At 34.8% G+C, this 20,112-nt stretch overlaps 1 long non-coding RNA gene across 19 annotated transcripts in view; it reads right to left on the reverse strand.

The window, feature by feature from the left end:
* LOC143677605 (uncharacterized) overlaps positions 1-20,112 on the reverse strand; it is a 134,289-nt gene that overhangs the window by 33,585 nt on the left and 80,592 nt on the right. For 4 of the 19 annotated variants that reach the window (XR_013172721.1, XR_013172719.1, XR_013172720.1 and 1 more), the window contains exon 5: positions 10,613-10,729. The exons of 13 other annotated variants lie outside the window; for them this stretch is intronic. This is a non-coding gene — a long non-coding RNA (uncharacterized LOC143677605). Of the gene's footprint in view, positions 1-68; positions 314-988; positions 1,137-10,612; positions 10,730-20,112 lie in introns of those variants that run through there. 2 more of the 19 variants (XR_013172736.1, XR_013172734.1) reach the window with 2 other exon arrangements.

Consider the following 20,112-nt stretch of genomic DNA (forward strand, 5'->3'; position numbering starts at 1 on the left):
TTAGCATTTATATACATTAAGTCATGTATAATCCTCACAACTTTTTTTAATGTGTTTAATGGCAAAATACACCTCTGAAGAAGACTAAAACTAGTGATCTGATTACGCTTAAAGGTATCCTTCAAATATGAAAAAAAGCAATGTAATGTTTTTTTCACATTTAACTTTTTCAGAACTCAAAAATAAAACATCAAATTGAAGTACAGACTAAATGTGGCAGTGTATCTATTTCTCCTCAATTCCTGTATCAATTCCTCAAAGCAACAGGTATATCTTAGTTCTGAGGAAGCAAGCTGAGTTCATCCTCAAATACCTATAAGAGATAAGCAAGCAGAATTCTGGATGATGAGAACCATCCTCAGCTATTACTAAAATTTATACAGTGCTTCAGGTGCTATCAAATGTATTCAAGTATAAGACCTTATCTGTTTGAAGTGGGACTACATGAGAATGTGGCAGAACACAGAGCACTGATATCCAATAGGATGGTAATTCTTGTTAAAGAACACATAAGGGGCGGGCCACCGTGGCTCAGCAGGTAAGAATGCTTGCCTGCCATGCCTGAGGACCCGGGTTCGATTCCTGGTGCCTGCCCATGTAAAAAACAAACAACAACAACAAAAAACCCCCCACATAAGTAGTTATTATAAAAGCACGTTTCAAAAATATTTGTAGGCTTAGTAAGATTGTTCCTACTTTGTAAAAAGCAAAGCAGGAGAACAAAGGAGAAAAATAATGGGACACTTAAAGCCCAGAAGTCTACTTACAGAGATTAGAACATTACTCCACCCCCAATCTACTAGAATACCTTCATTATATTTCTGAGCTACTATATAATCTGTTTATACTGCAGGCAGAGATCGAGAATTACTATGAATTAAAGTGTATCAAATCAGCCAGATAATTGTAGGTATGGCTAAACAAGTGAATTAAATATTGATATAAATTATCTTCATTTATTTTTAAAACTTTCATTTTGATAGTTTACCTTTTGAGAAATTGTATGTAGATGAATTGACAGGGTATATGCAAGAATTTAAAAGGTGTTTTAGACAATTTCTTCTTGATATAACTTGCAATACATTTATTGTTTCTGACACAACTACCAGTAGGTGTTTTTGTCTTTCCAAAGCAGTCTGTTAAAAATTCAATGATAAATGTGTTTTTATTGACTCTACACACCAAAGTCTTCACTACGTGTCCAAAATATATTTTTGTGGCTTTTGTGGTTATAACAATTAGGCTTCCATTTCTGGCCATGTCCCAAGAGTGAGAGAATCTGGCAGTTAGAAATCAAGGCCCCCAGCACAGATTTTTCCTTTTGTGCAAACAAATTAGCAAGATATTCTTCCCATTAGAAAACATCATGTTAACTGATGGAGCTCTGAATAGAGGATTCCTCATTTATATCCCTTATTTCTCTTCTTCTATCACAACCAAGCTGAATCTATTCTAAGACTAATAGAATTTTTGTATAACTAATTGATCATTACATATACTAATCATCTACATCATAGATACAATAATAAAATACATGATAATATTGATGTATGCTTAAAATATGATAAAATTCAACAACTGTTCTTGGGAAAAAAAAGAAATACAAATTACTAGACTTAACTTTTTTGTGTCTGAAATCAATAGTCTACATTATACTTAATGGTGAAGCTCTGAGACCAGAAAGAATTAAATAGGGTTTATTATTGCAGTACTATTTGTAAGTGTTGCTTTGAAAATTCTGGTCACTTCAATAAATCATGAAATGTAAATAAGAAGTGGAAGTATTAAAAAGTGACAAAAAATTATGTGTTTATCCATTCAGGAATTTTCCTCAAAATTAGCAATAATTAGTTAGGATGTAACAACAGAAAAAAATGCAACTAAAATAGAATTTTTTAAAAAATCAAAATTAGTATAAGATCAATTATATCACTGCTTGAATATATATATATAATTTCTTGTTATATATACTTTCTGGAAAAATACAAACAAGTATATTTTAATAGAATGGAAACTGGAATCCAGTTTTCCTAACTCTTAGAAAAAAATAAGTGCATAAAAATCAAAATTATCCCCGAGTTTAACAATTGAAACCTTAGTGCAACCATTTTGCAGATTTTGACAAAATAATTCTAAAATTCATTGAAAGGAAACAAAAGTATGCATGGGTCTTTCAATTTAAAGAAATGTATATCCTTTTCAGTAAGGTTAATAGCAGCACTGAAGAAATAAATAAAGATTGAAAAGAGAGATTGTAACAAAGTCGTCTCACATTTGAAATATTAGAATTCAAAATGTCAAGAATTAATTAGTAACCACATACTTGAAGTATTTTACCCTCCATGCTTCCTTTTATTAACTAAATGGACTTTGACTAACCTAATAAAAGTTGGGTAAAATATTAATAATAATATAGACATAGACTGGAAGATAAGAAAAATTGGTATGCTAAGAGTGGTTCTCTCTAGGAAGTAAAATTACAGATGATAATATCTTTATGTTCTTCTTTATAAATATTTTTGCATTTTACATCTTTTCCACTGATTATTGTTTTATTTAAAAAAAAGTAAACAAAAAGGAAATCCCCTTTCCAAATCTGTTCCACCCAACAAAGTTGGCCATACACTGCATGCCTCCAGGGGGTGCCATTCATAAGGAATATAATGTATCTGCTACATTCTAAAATGAATGGTTTTGTCTGAAAACTCGGCATTTAGCATTTAGGGAATTGTTATGTGATCCCTCATTGATATGCTGCAGTTTAGGGGGTCTCTCTAACACGCTCTGTTATCCTGGGAAATTCATTTAAATTTTGGGGAGATTTCCATTTCTTCATCCTTAAAATGGCTCAATAATTTGTGTCTAACTCATCTCTAACAAGGTACATTTAATTATTATCTTTCCTAAAATACCTAGATTCCTATCAATAAACTGGTTATTTCTCATTTTGATGATAGTGACGAAGAGGAGAATGAAGATGAAGATGATAAAATTTACTGAAGTTTTAATATGGCTCAAATACCCTTCTAAGCAATTTTACAAAATGAACTCATTTAATAATCTCAAGAACTCTTAACATTAGATCCTACTACTATTATCATTTTATAGCTTAAAAAGCCTAGCAATCATTTCCTCAAAGGTAATAAGTGATACAGCAAGGATTGACCCTAAGCAATTTTTCTCCAGTGCCCAAACTCTGGAGCAAGGCCTATTCCTTGAGACTGGCCCTTAGGGTTGCAAGTTTTCTGACTTTTGTTTTATGGTACTTATACACATAATAAATTAAACAGACATAACTTTATTCACAGATTTTTCAGAAAATATCAAATATTGCTGTTAGTATAGACCTGTTTAACTTAGTTTGTTGAGTAATTTTTTTAATGAAATTATATTCCTATAATAGACAAATGGCTAAAATTAAATCCCACAAAGAATTCAAGAATCGAAGATACTTTTAATAATTCAGGCACAAATCGACGTCTAGAAATATCAGAGCTCAGCATATATTTTTTTTTTTTTTTTTTTTTTTTTTTTAAAGGAAAGACAGAGAGAAGGAAGGAAGGATAGAAGGAAGGAAGGAAGGAAGAAAGGGAAACATTTTTAAACATTTTCTTGTTTTATTGTATTCTGTTTCTCCGTTTTTGTTACATGGGCTGGGGCCGGGAATCGAACCGAGGTCCTCCGGCATAGCAGGCAAGCACTTTGCCCGCTGAGCCACCGCGGCCCGCCAGCATATATTTTTTACTTTAGCACAAACCTTCATCAGCCTCATTAAAGGTGAAAACCATGACAATCTAATCATACCTAATGAGAAGTTAGCCAGAAAATAAAATATATCTAGAAGATGATTTAAAATATGTGTTTTCCTGGTACCTGCCCATGAGAAAAATAAACAAAGTAAAATATATGTTTACCTTGCTGTCATATATACGGCACATTGTAATGTTGGCTAATGGTAAGATTTTATATTTGTGATTTAAAATTGAGTAATTTTATAGTGAGTGTGGTTAATTATTTTTAACTTACAGAGGTTTATAATCTAAAATTCAGGACCTAGTTGTACTACCTATTTCCTACATTAATTAATGAGTTAAAAAAAAATTCTTGAAACATGTTTTGTATTTGAATGAAAGCCCTAAGTTAAAGTTTTAAAAAATAAACATTTTGGTGGTCTTTCTCCAAGATGCCCAATGAATTCATCTGATAAAGCCATTTTGTCTCTGTCATTTATAGTTAGATTTTGTTGTGATGTGATGTTTGCATGAAGGCTCTCATATAAGTTTTAGGTTAGAGTTTGTGTCTTCAACAAAAGACAATCTCAGAGCCTTGTAGAAAACCAGTAAACCAGGTAGTTCAAATTATGGATACTTCAAAACTATATGGATACTTCAAAACTATCGATTCTTCAAAACTCTTGTTCACAGATGTATAAGCTGACATCAGTTTTAAGACTTATATACCGTTCTTGTGGAACAGTCAGGATTTTCAGAATTCATTTTGGTACAGAAGCAGACAGCTTTGTGAAAATAAACTGCTAACCCAAGATGCAGCACATAGGACTGAGTGAAGCGATGAGGGATGTTTAATTGTGATTATTAATTTAGAATATGAGTTGATGTTTTAATGTTCTATTTTCTGTATAGAAAAGCAATCCCTTTATTTTCTACTTGTTATCTCAAACCCATAAAAACTTGGTAGTCTATGATTTTATAAACTAAAATGAATCATTTTTAAACTATATCTGATTTTCACCAACCTTCAGTGTCCAGAAACTCATATTAAGTCTTCCTATTGTATTAGTTTGACAATATAGTCATTCATATAGGTTCAGTAAGAATCTATTCTTTGTTTGCCAGAACATAATTGGGGGAATCAATTACACAACAAAGACCTTACATAGACTGTCATATTTGAGAAGGATACTCATTTAGTCAGATATGATAAACCAACTTATTTTTAACAGACATCATTTTTAGAAAAACTTTAAGTACACAGAAAAATTACATAGAGAGTACAGGGAATTATCATATATCTAACACACAGTTTCTCTTTTTATTCGCATCTTGATTTTAGTGTGTTACATTTGTTACAATAGCTGAGCCAATACTGATTCATTATTATTAGCTAAAGCCCATAGTTAACAGAGTTCACTCTTTGTTTTGTACAGTTCTATGGGTTTGACAAATGGAACTGTCTGTATTCATCTCCACAGTATAATACAGAATGTTTTTCACTGCCCGAAAAATGTCTTGTGCTCTACTTAATTTTGGCAATTATTAATAAAGCTGTGTAGGTTTTTGTGGACATAATCTTTCAGTCATTTCAGTAAATACTTAAAGCGTGATTACCGAATTGTGTGGTAAGCCTATATTCAACTTTGTAAGAAATTATAAGGTGGTCCTGCAAAGTAGTTTTACCATTTTACATTCCTACAAATAATAATTGAGAGTGTGTATTGCTCCACATCTTCGACAGGGTTTGATGTCATCAGTGTTTTGGATTTTAGTCATCAAAATAGGTGTGAAGTGGATCTCATTGCTGTTTAAATTTGCAATGTCCTAAATCCATAAATGATAAAAATTTTTTTTCATAGCTTATTTGCTGTCTTCTTTGGTGAGGTGTCTTTTCAGATCTTTCACCTATTTTGTGTTTGGATTGTGTTCTTGTTGTTAAATTTTAAAAGCTCTTTGTATATTTTAGATACTCATCTTTTATCAACTATGTATTTCACAACTATTTTCCCCCAGTCTGTGGCTTCTCTTTTCATCCTTTTAACAGTGTCTTGCAGAGCAGGAGTTTTTAACAGTCCAAATTATCATTTTTTTTCTTTCATGGATGACACATTTGGTCTTGTATCTAAAAGGTCATTATCAGTTATATGGATGTCCTTTGTCCCACATTTGCTGAACAAACCAATCTTCCTCCACTGAATTGGCTTTGCTTCTTCGTCAAAGATCAGTCGACTCTATTTCTTTGGGTCTATTTCTGGGCTCCCTATTTTGTTCCATTATTCTATGTATCAGTTCTTTCACCAATACCTCATGGTCTTTATCACTGTACTTTTATAGTTAAGTCTTGATGTTGGTAGTGTCAATCCTCTGACTTTGTTCATCTTCAGTACTGTGATCGCTATTTTGGATATTTTGCCTTTGCATATAAACTTTAGCATCAGTTTGTGAACAAAATAACTTACTGAGATTTTGATAGTGAGTGAATAAAATCTATTGATCAAGTTGGGAACAACTGACATCTGATAATATTAACTCACCTTAGCCATGAACATGGATTATCTCCCCATCTATTTAGATATTTGAATCTTTTCATCAATGGTTTGTCATTTTATTCAAATAAAATTTGTTCATATTTTTTTAGGTTTATTCATAAGTATTTCCTTTTTTGAAGCTAATGTAAATGTTGTTGTGTTTCTAATTTAAAATCCTAATTGCTCATGGCTGGCATTAATTGCTTAATTTGGTATATTAACCATGTGGCCTTCAACCTTGCCTTAATTTCTAATTAGCTTCAAGATTTTTTTTTTTTTTTTTGGAATTTTCCACATAGACAATCATATCATCTGTGAACAATGTTTTATTTCTTCTTTCCCAACCTGTATAAATTTCAGTTCCATTAAATGTACCCATTTCTTCTAATATGGATTTTGCTAGATATTTTTTTTTTCAAGGAATGGGTCCTTTTCATCTGGTTACCAAATATATTTATATTTTTTATTATCTTAGTAATGTCAATAGGATCAGTTATGATAGCCCTTTTTTCACTTCTAATAATAGTAATTTATTCATTTTCATTTTAAATTTTCTTGATTAGCCTAGCTTCAGATTTATTTCTTTTAAAAATCTTTTTCATGAATTATCATTTGATTTCATTGATTTTCTCTAATAATTTCCTGATTTTTATTTCATTTATTTCTGCTCTGAATTTTATTATTTCTTTTCTTTCTGCTTACTCTGAATTTAATTTCCTATCCATTTCCTGGTTTCCTAAAGGGCAAGTTCATATTGTTAGTTTTAGATCTTTCTTCTTTTTTAATATATGCATTAAATCCTATAAATTTCCCTCGCAACACAACTTTTGTTGCACTCCACAAATTTAAATAAGTAGTTATTTTCATTTTCATTTAGTTCAAAATATCTTTCTCTTGAGATTTCTTCTTTGATGTATGGGTCACTTAGAAGAGTGTTGTTTAATCTCCAACTATATTGTGTTTTTCTAGCTATCTTTCTGTTATTGAGCTCTGTGTAAATTACATTGTAGTGTGAGAACTTATTTTGTATGATCTATATTCTTTAAAGTTTTTAAAGTGTGTCTGATGACCCAGGATGTAGTTTTTCTTAGTGAAAATCCATGTGAGTTTAAGAAGAAAATGTATTCAGCTCTTATTGGGTTAAGTGAATCTATAATGCCAGTTAAACCAAATTGTTTGATGGTGCTATTCACTTCAACTAGATTCTTACCTTCTGGATGCTGGGTCTGTCGATTACTGAGAGCTAGATGTTGAAGTCTCTGATTATAAGAGTAGATGTGTCTGTTTCTCCTGGCAGTTTTAAGAGTTTTGACCTCATATATTCAGATGTTTTGTTGTTAGATGCATACATATACATAATTTAGGTCTTCTTGAAGAATTGAACTCTTTATCATTATATAATGCTTCTATTATTAATGATAATTGCTCTTACTCTGAAATATGCATTATCTGAAATTAATAAAAGAAATTCCAGCTTTCTTTGGATTGTGTTAAATTGGGTAAATCTTTCTTCCTTCTATAGTTTTGTTTTGGTTTTGGTTTTGTCTTTGTTTGGGGGAGTACAGGGTCCGGGAATCAAACCTGGGTCTGCTGCACGGAAGGCCAAGTTTTAATCTGTGCCTTTATATGTAAAGTGATTTATTTCTAGACAACATATAGTTGGGTCTTGTTTTTTGTCCACTTTGACAGTGTTTGTCTTTTAAATTGTGTATTTAGACAACTCATCTTTAAAGTGATTAGTAATATAACTGGGTTAATATCTATAATATTTCTAACTGTTTTCTATTCATTACCTTAGATCATTGCTTCTTTTTTGTCTTCTACTCATTTTGCAACTTCTCTGATTTAGTAGAATATTTTATAAGATTCCATTTTCTCTCCTCTCAGAATATAAATTATATTTAATTTTTAGTTTGTTTTAGTGATTATCCTAGGGTTTGAAGTATATATTTATAACTAACTGCACTTTAAAGTAACACTGTACTCTTTTACATTTAGCAAATGTACTTTATAACAGAATATTCCCAAGTTCAGCCTCCTGTCCCTTATAACACTGCTGCCATATACTTCACTTACCCATGAAATATACTGACCCAATATATCCCTATTATTATTAATTTTACAAACTAATGTTATGTTAATTATAAATAATAAAATTTAGAAATTATTTTACATTCATCAATTTCTTCTAAAACATTTTTCCTTTCTTTATGTAATTTAGAGTTTCAGACCACATAAATTTCCTTCTTTCTGTTGACCTTTTAACATTTTTTGCAAGACAGTTCAACTGGTGAAAAATTCCCTTAAGTTTTGTTTACCTGGAAAAGTCTTTATTGATTTTTAACTTTTTTACTGGATACAGAAATCTAGATTTTTTTTTTTCTTTCAACACTAAATATTTCACTCCATTATTTTTGCTTGCATGGGTTTCTGAAGAGAAATCCAATGTAATTCTTATCTTTGTTCTTCTATAGATAAGGTGTGTTATGGTTAGGCTGATATGTCTACTTGGCCAAGTGACTGATCCCAGTTGTCTGGTCAAGCAAGCACTAGCCTAACCATTACTGCAAGGACATTTCATGGCTGGTTGATAAACTAGAAGGCTGGTTTATTAAATTATCAACATGTAGATTACATCCATGGCTGATTACATCTGCAGTCGGCCAAGGGGAGTGCCTTTCACAATTAGTCACGTTTAATCTAATCAGCTGAAGGCTTTAAAGGAGAAGTCAGAAGAGAGAATCACTCTCTGCTTCAACAAATCAGCCTCTCCTTGGGGATTCATTAAGAACTTCAACAGAGCTGTAAGCTTGCAGCCTGCCCTACAGAATTTGGACTTACGCATCCCACAGTTGTGTGAGGTAGCTTTATAAAATCTAATTTTTACAGAAATCTCTTGTTGGCTTCATTTCCCTAGAGAACCCTAAGTAATATACCTTGGTCCCAGGAGTGGTTCTTGAGAAACAGAATTTTAAAAATATTTTTTGCAATTGATATTCAACTCAGATTAGTCTTAAAGGCATTAATGAAACTATTTCCAATAATCAAGAAGACACTGAAATTCCATAGTATGAGTTGGCAATACCAAAACACAAAATATCACCATTTGATTCTGCTAATTGTATACTCACATGAGACAAGGCTCTGAGTAACAGTATTTTTGATACCTTAACCAAGTTTTGTGGAGTTAAGAGAAACAATGGTGTTCTCTGGATGTTCTTAGATATGCTGGATACAGTTATGAGAGAAAGGGATGAGCTGAAGACTTCGAATTTGCAACTTAAATGCCATGAGAAAAATGTAAAAGTTTCTTTGTGTGTCCTGAAAGAAAATCTTATTTCCTATAGCTGCATACTTGAGATCTCTGAAGACCAAACCCAGAGCCTGATTGTACTAGAAGCAGATTTGCAATGTAAACTAAATTCTCAACCTTGCAGTGTGTCTGCTGTTAGAGGAAGGGCTTTAAATGGAAAAGAATGGGATCATGGAACTTGAGATAGGGATATATAGGTTGACAATGATGCCAGTAGGGACATGGAAACCCTGGATTCTGCTGAGTCTTTGCTAGATAGACTGTAATGGTCTTTCCTAAGGAAACAGTCACTCCATCTCCAGCCTGCTCTGAGAAGAGAGCTTCCTATCCTCAAATCTTCCTTGAGGAAACAGTTTCCTGCCCTCAAGATTCTGCCATCCAACTTCCACCTGAAGAGATTAACACTTCTTTGTCTACTCAACCTTAACCACATGCCCAGGGGAAACAGCCCTAACTCCTCTGTCTGAAGTGAATAATCCTATTTCCCCAGATGAAACTGCAACAGAATGTGTGAAGACATTGGCTTGAAAAATCCTTCTAATTCTTTTCATGACTCATGCCCACCACCTCTCTTTTCTTCAAGATCTGCAATTAGACTAAAGTCCCAACAGGCCATGAGAGGTGAAGCATAAAATATAACCCATGAAGAGGTATGCTATACTCTGAGTTTTCCAATTTATATAGACAGAAATCAAGGGAGTAAGTATGTGAATGGATATGAAGGGTGTGGGGTAATGGTGGAAGGAATATAAAGTTGGGTCATGCTGAATTTATTGATAAGTTCCCATTAAGCAGAGATTCTGCATTTACTGTTGTAGCTTGAGGGGTTAGAAAGGGCATTAATAGTTTGTTTGGGTGGTTTGCTAAAAAATGGATCAGAAGGTAATAGACATTACCTGAGGTCTAAATGCCACAACCGCTCCAGTATAATGTGGTGGAGGGGATCCAAAGGCTTAGAGAGATTGGAATGCTAGAGTGGATTTATCATGGAAGACCTGCTCACACACCCCAGGAATGTCCAGAAGACATACTTTTACCTGGACTATGAGAAACAGATTTGCGAGCCTGGCTCCATCATCCCTGAAGATTTTTGTAGAAGCCCTTCTCTGTAGGTCAGATAGCACTGTAGGAACTGCTATGATTGAGCTGGAATCCTGAAACACAGTGGGGATGGCTGCATACTTAGTTGGCAGAAGCCATGTAGCAACACTTAATCACTAAAGGCAAAGTGTGTACAGCTACCATAATAGACAACTATGATTGAGCTGGAATCCTGAAACACAGTGGGGATGGCTGCATACTTAGTTGGCAGAAGCCATGTAGCAACACTTAATCACTAAAGGCAAAGTGTGTACAGCTACCATAATAGACAACAAACTCAAAGCAGCAGTCAAAATAATCTGACTTACAGACTTATGGGATTGGAAAGTAGATCATGGGGTACCTAGAAGTAAAATAGATGGGCAGTCTAATAAATTCTTGTTTGAGCTGTATAAGCAGATGAATTATAGGCCAAGTAAACAAAACTCTAACTTGAATTACAAAAAACAAAAGAGTCATGACCCCTTAATAATTTCTCAAACTTGAGAGAGAGACCCTTGAATGAGGGGAAGGCAAGGTACCCTTGAGGAAGGATCATGTTACACTGCCAAAAATTTATACTGTCAACCTTTCTCCCAGCCTTCTCCAAGGAGACCTAAGGCCTTTATATAACTGTGCATTGGGGAAAAGGAAATGATCAGATATTTGGGGGATAATTAGACACTAGCTCAAAGAAGTGATATTAATTACAGGAGACCCAAACATCTCTCTGACCCACCAGTCATATTAGGGGCTTATGGAGGTCAGGTGATTGATGGAGTTTTAGCTCAGGTTCATATCACAGTGGGTCCAGTGGGTCCCCAGACCCATTCTGCGGTTATTTTTCCAGTTCCAGAATGCATAATTCGAATAGACATACTCAGAAACTGGCAAAATCCAAACATTGGTGCTCTTATTGTTGAGTGAGGGCTATTATGGTAGGAAACGTCAGGGAAACCACTAGAACTGTCCCTATCATGCAAAATAGTAAATCAGAAACAATATCAGATTCTTGGAAAACAGATGGGTCTTGGAGGATGATGGTGGATTATCAAAAACTTAACCAGTTGGTGACTCTGATTGCAGCTGCTGTTCCAGATATGGTGTTACCACTTAAGAAAATCACCACATGTCCTGGTATCTGGAATGCAGCTACTGAATTGGCAAATGCTTTCTTCTAATAGTTTAGAGTAAGGACCACCAGGATTTGCTTTCAGCTGGCAAGGCTAGCAGTAAACCTTCACTGTTGGTATAATAACTCTCCAGCCCTATGTCATAAACTTGTCTGCTGGGACTGTGATTGTTTTTCCCTCCTACAGGACATCACACTGATCAATTATATTGATGATATCATGTTGAGTGGACCTAGTGAGAAAGAAGTAGTAACTAATGTAGACTTATTGGTAAGGCATTTGTGTGTCAGAAGATGGGAGATAAATATGACAAAAAATACAGAGGTCTTAAACCTCAGTGAAATTTCTAGATGTCTAGTACTATGGGACATGTTGAAATATCCCTCCTAAGGTGAATGGAATCTGAATCTGACATCTCCTATGACCAAAAAAAAGAGGCACATGCCTAGTTGGCTTCTTTGGATTTTGTACACAACATATTTCTCATTTGGGTATACTACTCCAGCCCATTTACTGAGTGACAGAAAAAAGCTGCTACTTTTGAGTGGGACTGAAGCAAGGAGGCCCTGCAACAGGTTCAAGGCTGTTGTTCAAGCTGCTCTTCCACTTGGACCATATGATCCAGCACATCCAATGGTGCTGAAAGTGTCAGCAGTAAATAGAGATGCTGTATGGAGCCTTTGGCAGGCCTCTATTGAAGAATCACAACACAGGCCCTTATGATTTTGGAGTAAATCCTTATCATCCTCTGCAGATAACTATTCTTATTTTGAGAAACAGCTTTTGGTTGGCTAATGGGCATTAGTAGAGACTGAATGCTTTACCATGGGCCACCAAATTACCATAAGACCTGAGTTGCTTATCATGAGCTGAGTATTGTCTGACCCACCAAGACACAATGTCAAGTGTGCACAGCAGCACTCCATCAAAAAATTGAAATGGTATATATGAGATAGGGTTCAAGTAAGTCCTGCAAGCAGAAGTAAGTTACAAGAGTAAGGGGCCCAAATGTCCATGGCCCCCACTCCTACCAAATTGCCATCTCTTTCACAGTGTAGAGCTATGGCTTTTTGAGGAGTTCCTTACAATCAGTTGACTGAGGTAGAGAAAATTTGGGTCTGGTTTACAGATGGTTCTGCATAATATGCAAGTACCACCTGAAAGTGGACAGTTACAGTGCTGTACCCCTTGTTGGGAAGTCCCTGAAGGACAATGGTAAGGAGAAATCCTCCCAGAGGGCAGAACTTTCAGCAGTGCATCTGGTTGTTCATTGTGCTAGGAAGGAAAACTAGCCCCAGGTGTGTCTGTATATTGACTCATGGGCCGTTGTAAAAGGTTTAGCTGGATAGTAAACTTGGGACTTGGACTTGGATGGAGCTGTGATTCTCTGTACGTTTCTCTTTCTTCTGATTTTGGGGGTGATGCTTTACCTTCTGACTCAATTCTATGATGGAGGTAAGAAGGGTTGTTAATATTCTGTTTTCCAGCATTTTAATTAACATGAAATTGGGTTGTGACTACTTCCATGCTCTTTACATGCCATACCAGAAACTGGAAGTCTTCAAAGTCATTTTTAAAGAGCAAAGATTGGTTTTACTCATGGAGCCAATGCCAACAAAGCCCAGCCAGGGGAACTGGCCTGTCCCTTGGCATACAGTGTCCCTGCTTTACAGGAACTATGAAGAGTCACTTCATGGGCTGTCAACCATCTTTGCAAATTGTGGGGACAGGGCGAATTGATAGGGATATGGTGAAATCAGGTGGATTTTCTTGATCTTGTTTTAGTTCCCTTGGGAAAGAATGCTATAGAGGCTTTTAAAAGTTCAACCTTAGATTCCTTATGAAAGTTTCCAGAGATAATTTAATTTAGTGATTTTAGTAATTTCAATATTTAAACATCATAATCTCAAGGGAAAATCTATTATAATTATGATGGGGAATTTGGCCAAGAAAAATGTGAAAGACTTTGAATTAAGTGAAAAAGATCACTAGCAGTCTTAATTAGAGCATGATTCCAGATTATCTAACATCTCCTTGTGGTTGAGTGAATTTGCAACTAGTAAATTGTAGAAAACAAATAGTAATGTAACCAAGAAATCGGGACCTAAGGGATGATTTTGATCACTGAATCATTGTATACATATTCCTTTTGCTTTCTGGTATATTGGAGTTGACAGAGGGAAATTCCTGAAATCTTTACATTGTAATCCAGCTGCCTTGATCTTTGATAATGGTTGTATAGCCTTTATCTTCTGCCCCTGTGACGGTAAATAACTTGTGACTAACCTTCATTTGTACGCAGTTATCCAGTTTTTCAACTTTAGAGTCTTGTAATCACTAAAATATTCCCTAATGGTTGTTAAGGAAGGGTCTTGGGTAAACTGGAATTAACCTATCCCAGGTCCAAAATTATTCTTGATGACCAAGACTGGATCTAACCAAAGTAGGCCCACTGAAAATGTGCCGTAGCTTACATTTTAACCTACAAGTCATCTATACCTCATTCTGCCATTATTTTTCATATATTCTGTGACTAAGCATGTAATCAAACTGCACATTCTCAACATTTACATCATCTGGGGCCATTGCACTCATTATTCTAAACCCTGCCCTTTTTTCTGTAATAAAACTATCCAAATTACTGCAGCTCAGGGAGACTGACATTGGGCCACTAGGCCATCTGCTCTTCTACTACATACACTCTTTCTCTCTTCAAAACCCTACTATACTCTTTCTCTCTTTGAAACCCTAGTGTCTCAGGAATAGGTTATTGAGCACATCAGGAAAAAGGATCCACATTCTTTTTCTGGTAAAAGTAATGCAAATAATTTATGCTTGTCTATAGAAATGTAAAACAGACTTTTTCCATTGAAATTCATTTAATTTTACCCGTGGATATGAATCTGCTTGACATCTATTTGTAATTTTTTTTTAGCATTCCTGATTGCCTGCCCACCCCTTCTCTCTATATATATGTATGATGCTTTTTTTTCATAATCTCCTTTGAATCAATTGTTAATATCTTTCTAGTTTCTTCATTAATTCATGGGTTAATACTACCTTTGACTCATATTCATTTAAACAAATTCAACTTTAGAGATGGTTTGAGGCAATGGAGTGCATTCCAAAAGATGAAATAAAATGTAAAATTCATGTAGCAAGAGAGAACAAAACCTATTCAAGAAATTGAAAGAAGGGCAGTTACATGGGACAGATAGTATAAGACAATCTAAGGACAGTAGGCAGGATTCCTAGCATGTCAGAAACTGCAGGCCATATTATATAGTTTCATTTCTATTTTTTATCTCAAAAGAAATGGAAGTCAGTTAAACCGTTTTAATGTGGGTATGGGAGAGATGAATTTTAGACAGATTTGATTTAAAAAATATTACCCTTGTACATTAGAAGCAGGCCAATAGAGTTTAAGTAAGATATTTTAGAAGCTTGAACAAATGTGGTGACAGCGGAGTAGAGAGAAGAGGATTAATGTAAGAGATATTGTCTTAAATCAAGGATTATCTACTCATTTATTTTTCCAGGTTTGATATTAATAAATGAGGAATATGCTATATAATTCTGTAATTCATAATGCTATGGATTATTTATTATATTACATATATTTTAAATTTATTTATGGATGAGCATTTGAGTCACTAATAATTTGTTTGATAGAGTGGATCCAGAAAGAAGAGAGATGGAAATGTGGTAAACCACTAATGACAACAGCATCACTTGGGAACAGGTTTCTGAAGAATAAGGATTGAGGCAGAGATTCACACACTTGTCATTGACCCGGAGGAAAAGTACAAGTGTCTCAGAATCAAAGAATGATGAGCATTACCTTATTAGTTTCTAAAGACTTTGTGTGTGTATTCGTGTGAGATGGGTGAGATGGAGGTGTGGTGTTGACATGGGTGATACTTTCAGTCAGCTCCAAAGATGTAAAATCGGCTCCAGTTTCATGTAATTGAGAGAGGCGGGGCTGGGAAAACTGCACTTCTAAATCCTGGAAACACAATTACTAATCCCAAAGGAATTTCAAATAGGATGGCAGCTGTCAACTCCACTCACCTCTGCCACCAACACTTTGAATTGTTACTGAAAAGCAAATAAATTTTGGATAACTCACAAATGTATTTGCTTTAGAAAGAGAAATCTTGAAAAGGATTTTACCCCTTATATACAGAAAACATTTCATTTTAGTTTCTAATATCTCAGGGCAAGAGGCTGCCTTTGTAGGGTGTACCCCGGGTATGTCAAGAGAGCAAACAATAGAAAGCCACACCACAGAATTTGGGGTAGGGAGGAAAGTTTATTGAATCTGAAAATGGCAGTGAGTGAGAGATGTTATATTTAAATTGACATGTTCCATGTTCTGAGTATTTTAAGACTTTTATGTTTTAAGATGCTTTTCCTTATCAGGGATTCTAAGTATTTATTAAAAGTTATCTTTTACAGATATCCCATAAAGCAGTGTGTTATCATCTTCACGGGTTGCTTATTACTTACAAAAGGCACAATGCACCTTTATAATTCAGAAATCTGACAACTGCCACTCACTAAACAAGTGATGAATATACCTCCTAAATAATAGGACAGACTGATGCTCCTCCTGATTGATGCACTGAGGCAGATTATCTCTCCAAAATGTTTAATTAGAAACTAATCATGAGGAAACATCAGAAAAAATCTAAATTGGGTGATAATGTGACCTGGACTGTCAAGATATCAATGTTACTAATTTTTTAAAAATGCAATGTGTGATCCTTGTTCACACATTGTTCTATTTGTTTGCATTTATGAAATAAAATCAATGCAAACAACTAGAAAATGCAAAGAAACAACAAAAACAACTGCAGAGGATGCTGTCAGGATAATGGGAGCAAAACTGAATATGGGATGCATATTGGATAACAGAATTGGATAAAGGTTAAGTTTCCCGAATATTTTAATGTTGTGATTATGTAGAAGAATGATATTGTTCTTAAGGGATATATGCCGAGGTATTTAGGGATGAAAAGAGAAAGAGAGAGAGAGGGAGGGAGGGAGGGAGGGAAGGGAGAGGAAAAATATTAACAATTGAAGGATTTTGTTGAAGGATTTATATGTTTATTGTATCATTCTTTCAACTTTCCTGTATGTTTGATTTTTCCCCAGAATTTATGCAGAACTGTGAAATAAAAAAGTTAAAAATTCATTATTTTTTTAGTGTGTAGTTTTCAAATAATGCAATAAAAGTCACTGTTATTTTATGTAGTCTTATGTACATTGTTCATTCTCAAAACAAATGTGAACTTTAGATATTCCTTTCCTTATAGATTAATAACTAGAGGTTTAGAGCCAGTAAGAGCTGTAAGTCAATCCCACTCTACCTGACTCCACTACCAGTGGCCTGTATCCTACACAGAGTTAAGAAGGCTGCTGTTGTACCTTTATCTTCACTGCCAGTCCTTTTTTTTTTTTTTTTTTTTTTTTTTTTTTTTTTTTTTAAAGGAAAGACAGAGAGAAGGAAGGAAGGATAGAAGGAAGGAAGGAAGGAAGAAAGGGAAACATCTTTAAACATTTTCTTGTTTTATTGTATTTTGTTTTTCCGTTTTTTGTTACATGGGCTGGGGCCGGGAATCGAACCGAGGTCCTCCGGCATAGCAGGCAAGCACTTTGCCCGCTGAGCCACCGCGGCCCGCCCACTGCCAGTCCTTTGAACCCTCCCAAAACCCAGGTTAGAGAAATTCTCATTCAAAGGGTCTGCTTCTGAAATCCAGAGAAATGACTGCCCTCAAAGAAAAAAAAGTTGGTGGCATTTTTGTATCTTCTTCTAATCCCTACTCCATTATTTAGTCTTGGTATTTTCTAAAACAATATTCCTTATAGCCCTTTTTACATAAACAGTGAATATCTTTCTCTTAACATTTTCTTCAGTTCCTTGCCAAAATCGTGAATAGTATTTTCCTTTAATTCCCAATTTCAGGTTTCTCAGTGATTTTATCTACCAAAATATCAGACAAACTCTTTTTTCAGCTTTAACTTCACTGTGGCCTACTTAATTGATTTCTCAAATGCAGCTAATGGCCACGTACTCTCTGCCATTGTAGGCTTCCCTAGGGGGTTGCTCCTCCGCTGCTAGCATGAGACTTGCCACTGTTTCCCTAGGATTTTCTGTATAGAGCCAACGGAACTACAGAAATCAGCACTGCGCAGCCCACTGTCAGAATGCCTTGTTGCTGCTTTAGTCTTGCCATTTTGAAAATTCTGCTATAAACCTGGTGAATGTGCAGTCATCATTTTTTGCAATAGTCAGCATGACCCTGGTAAGTATGTGAGTGTGTTTGTGCGTGTGTGCTTTTTCTTTTGGACTTACTTTGAGAACAGTTTCTCAAATATAAATTAAATAATATCCATATAATTTTCTGAATTTCTCCCCACCCCATTTTTTGTAGTAGAAGGTTTAGCTCAAACATCTCATCATTTTAGAATTCAAGAGTATCTACATTTATCATAAGGCCAGGTAGAACTGGGCCATTAATGAGCCATTGGTTGGAGTGTTGTGATGTACGGGGTGTGGGGACAGGACTCACCATAATAGAAGAGGGAGCATAGCTGGTTCCAGAACAAAAGGTGTGTCAGAAGAGTGATTCAGGGTAGACCATGATATGGGTCACACCTCCACTCCTGGCCCACACTCTGTAAAATTCAGACCTGATTCTCGTAGGAGGTAGAATATAGCAAATGAAAAAAACATTTCTCTATCATTCCCATGGACACTGAGAGCACATTGTCAGTTATTTCAGCACTGGTGAACCTGCTGGTGGCTGAATCACGATCAGCAATGGCAGCTAGCTGAGATCTTGGTGATGACAATAACATCACTGCAGAAACAGCTATGCTGGTCACAGAACCACCTCTTCAGGGCGAGAGCAAATCTGTGCTCTTGGCAAAGGTGTCCATGTTTCTGGCCTTAGGCAATAGAAGCCTTTGCTTGGCTTCTTTGAGCCTGTGCTGGTATGAAAGAATTTATGTTCCCTAGAAAAGCCATGTTTTAATACTAAATTTCATTTTGTGAATTTGTGAACAGGTATTATTTGGAATAAGCAGTCAAATTTTTCTTTCCCATAAAATAGATATGGAGAAGAGACAGAAAAATATGTTTGATCTGAGCATAGTTTGAACCAGAGAGAGAGACATATGTTGGTTTTAATTCTCATAGCAAACAGAAGCTTGTAGTTTAAGACTAAAATTACTTTAAATTCTTTCCTAAGGAATGTCCATTCAATGAATTTCAGGCTCCTCAATGTGGAAATGCAAATTGGCTCTTTAATTTAAATGAAAGCTCTTGTTCAATGGATTGTGTGAGGTTTTGTATTTCTGAATTTTACATATATTCATATATATTGCATGTATATATTTAATATATATCTATGCACATAGTATATATAATATGCATATATATATATTCTTCTTTTTACATGTAAATCTTTATTTTCAGTGCTATTGTTAATGATAGCTAACATTCAGTCAGAGTGTTACGTTCTTTCCTTGGCATGAACTAATTTCATATTTATAGCCAGCTCAAGAGGTTGGCACTGTTCGTAGCTCCATTTTATGGACGAGAAAACCAAGCCTAGAGAAGTTGAAGAGTTTGTTCAGGATCAAGCAACTGGAGTGTGGCAGAGTTAGAATTTCTATTTATAATGGAGTATGTGGGGCTTTCCTTCCTTTCTTCTCTCTCTCTTTTTAAATTGTATTATGGTATATGCATATTTGTGTGTGTATACATAATGTATACCATTATGTGTGTGTGTGTGTGTGTATATATATATATATATATATTTGTGACTGAACCACTTTTTAGAGTATAATATAGTTATGTCAATTATATTTATAATGTTGTGCAACAATCACCACTGTTTATTACCAAATTTTTCCATCACTGCAAATAAAACTACTACACCCATTAAGCAATAACTACTCACTCCCCTCCACACCCCCATCCTTGCTGGCCTCTAATCTACTTTTTGTCTCTATGAATTTTCATGTTTTAGATATTTCACCAAAATGGAATTATACAATATTTGTCCTTTTGTGTCTAGATTATTTCATGTAGCACAACATTTTCAAGGCTCATCTATGTTTCAGCATGTATCAGCACTTCATTCATTTTTATGGATGAAAAATATTCAATTGTATGTGTATACCACATTGTGTTTATACATTCATCTGTCAATGGACACTTGGGTTGTTTCTACCTTCTGGCTATTATGAATAATGCTGCTATGAACATTAATATACAAGTATCTGTTTGAGTCTATAAATACATTATTATTATT

This window comes from Tamandua tetradactyla, chromosome 3 (genome assembly GCF_023851605.1).
Source record: "Tamandua tetradactyla isolate mTamTet1 chromosome 3, mTamTet1.pri, whole genome shotgun sequence".
NCBI lineage: Eukaryota > Metazoa > Chordata > Mammalia > Pilosa > Myrmecophagidae > Tamandua > Tamandua tetradactyla.